Source organism: Chrysochloris asiatica, unplaced genomic scaffold, assembly GCF_000296735.1.
Source record: "Chrysochloris asiatica unplaced genomic scaffold, ChrAsi1.0 scaffold00179, whole genome shotgun sequence".
NCBI lineage: Eukaryota > Metazoa > Chordata > Mammalia > Afrosoricida > Chrysochloridae > Chrysochloris > Chrysochloris asiatica.
In genome coordinates this window covers 3,472,702-3,475,349 of record NW_006408697.1, presented here as the reverse complement: position 1 = coordinate 3,475,349, position 2,648 = coordinate 3,472,702, and the positions used below count along the sequence as shown (strand labels likewise).

The 2,648-nt window shown below is 46.0% G+C and overlaps 1 pseudogene; it reads right to left on the bottom strand.

The window, feature by feature from the left end:
• Positions 1 to 213: 213 nt before the first annotated feature.
• On the bottom strand, positions 214 to 623 carry LOC102825804 (annotated as a pseudogene).
• Positions 624 to 2,648: the final 2,025 nt, after the last annotated feature.

The following is a 2,648-nucleotide window of genomic DNA, read 5'->3' as shown; positions in this document are numbered from 1 at the left end:
ACAGGGTGGCTGTGAGTCTGTGGCACACAACCACCACCACCACCAACAACAACATATGTCCCTTGGCCATCTTTCTTATTAATTTATGACTTTTTCAATCTAAGTTTTGTTACTGCATTTGATAAGACATTTGTACCCAAGTTACTCCACTGTACTTTTTTTTTTTTTTTTTGGTGAAGAACACGGTCTTTATTGTTTTGTGGTGAGGGGTGCTCAGAAGCTTTTGGTGGGGCGACTCCGCTTCCTCTTCACCAGCACCGGCTTCTGGCTGTGCAGGATGGCACTATCTCTGCGTATTGCCGCCATGCGCAGATCAGGCCGGAACTTGTTCTTACAGATCATGTGCCTGATGCTGCTGAATGTGGCGCAGGCATTCTTGTTTAATGGTGGTCCACACGTAGGAGGTGGCCGATTTCCGCTGGCCTGACCTCCGCTTCAAGACCACCACAACCCCTTTGCCATCGGCAGCCGTCTCCAAACCCACAGTCTTGCGGGGCTCCGTTGTAGCGGAAGGAGTTGCGACCCTTTAAGTTACTGGGCTCAGTGCTGTATGTCTGCTTGTTCCTCTTGATCAGGAAACTGGAGCAGTTCCTTATCACCATCCATTGCAGATGCGCGGACATGGCGGCAACTCCTGTCCCTGCAGCTGCCGAAGACGGAAAGAGCTCCACTGTGCTCTTAACTTTGCCATTAAAATATAGCATAGGTGTGATGAGAAATAGTAATTGACATGTTCCTGGGAGTCAGCAGGGAGTGGTGAGGCCTGTGGCAAACGGGAGAACGCAGCTTACATAGAGGAGTTTGCACTCAGACTACTTGGTGGAGTTCAAAGATGCAGGGCCTATGTGTCAGCTCTTCCTTTCCTCTTCGCAAGAGAAATCAGAAATGTGGGATGTTCCTAGTTTTCAACATTGGCAACTGATTCAAATTATTTTAAAACCACCATGTGGGTAAAGGAATCCTATAGGTTAAAGCACTGGACTACAAGGTCAATTTGAACCACAAGATCAGTGGTTCAAGCTCACCAGACGCTCCTTGGAAAGCCTAAGAGTTTCTTAGCCGCTCTTCCTTTCTTTCTCCCTCTCTTCCTTCCTTTCATTCTTTTTTGCTCTTTCTTGTGAATTAGAGGAGCTCTGTTTGCCTAGTGGTTACAAATCAATATGGGTTGCTATGAGTCAGAACTGAGTTGATGGCACTCAAAAACAACAACAACGAAGCCCGATGCCATCAATGTAACACTGCTGTAATGTCCTGAAGAACAGTGGGATGATTAGGGTCCTTGCATGCCACATTATGGCATGAAATCAAAGTTGACATAACTCAGAAGCCTAAGAAGGTAACTTCTTATGTGGGCTGAGTCCGACCATGTTACATAGACTTCTGACAACCTGGAGTATGGTCAGGCCTGGTTGGCCAGAAGTGTTGTGAGTCCTGGGGACTCCTGAGCCCATGGACAAGGATGTAGCAACAGAGGACAAGAGCTGAGAGTGAAGCATCCAGCTGATATGAAGTGAGGGGAGATTACAAGAACACCCATACTTGCAGATAATACCCATTTGACCTAGCCTTGTTGGCTGGATGATCAGAATTGAACTTTGTTGTTTTTGTTATGTGCCGTGGAGTCGGTTCCGACTCATAGTGACCCTGTGCAGGGTTTCCGAGGCTGTAAATCTTTATGGGAACAGAACGCCTAATCTTTCTCCTATGGAACAGCTGATAGTTTCAAACTGCTGACCCTGAGGTTAGCAGCCCAATTCATAACCACTATACTACCAGAGTTCCTTAGACTTGTTGTTTAAGTACCGTGACGAGTCGATTCCAACTCATAGTGACCCTGCACAGGGTTTTCGAGACTGTAAATCTTTACGGGAGTAGAACGCCTCCACTTTCTCCCATGGAAACACTGGTAGTTTCGAACTGCTGACCTTGAGGTTAGCAGCCCGATTCGTAACCACTATGCTAAAGAAAGTAAAAAAAAAAAAATTTTTTTTTTTGATAAAGGAAACAAGTGTAAATCACTACAATTTGATAAACTTGACCTATACTCATGGATGTAGTAGCTTCAAATACCAACCAAGAGGGAAAGAATCTTCACAGCAAGGATCATTCCCATCCTCTCCACACAGGGTTGGTAGGGATGGGCAACTTAGACATTGGCTACCTAAAATGGTAGGGGTGGGGCTATAAAGGCACAAAGTGACTGGCTTACAAGTTTTCAAGAGGGAGTTTAGTTTCAGAGGGAGAAAGAAAGGAAGGAGGGAGGGAGGGAGAGAGGGAAGGAAAGAAGGAAGGAGGCAGGAAGAGCAGCAAAGGAGGGAAGGAAGGAAAGAAGGTAGGAAAGAAGGAAGGGAAGAAGGAAGGAAGGAAGGAAAGAAGGAAGGAAGACTGTGAATGCACTGTATGTATTTCTGAGGAGGCTTCATAAGCAGGAGGGGAGAAGAATCCTTTAGTCTCCCCGTTTCTTCCTGGTGCCAGTCTGGATCGTGGATGTGATGGTTAGAGAGCTTGTTTCCTGAGGTATTTTGTGAATGGGTGTCCTGCATAATGGAGGAGAAATATCAGAGCCTGAGCCTTGGATGACAAATTACTGCTACACAGATAGATGCCCTCAAGTCAATTCCAATTCATGGAATTGTGTCCTTGAAAAT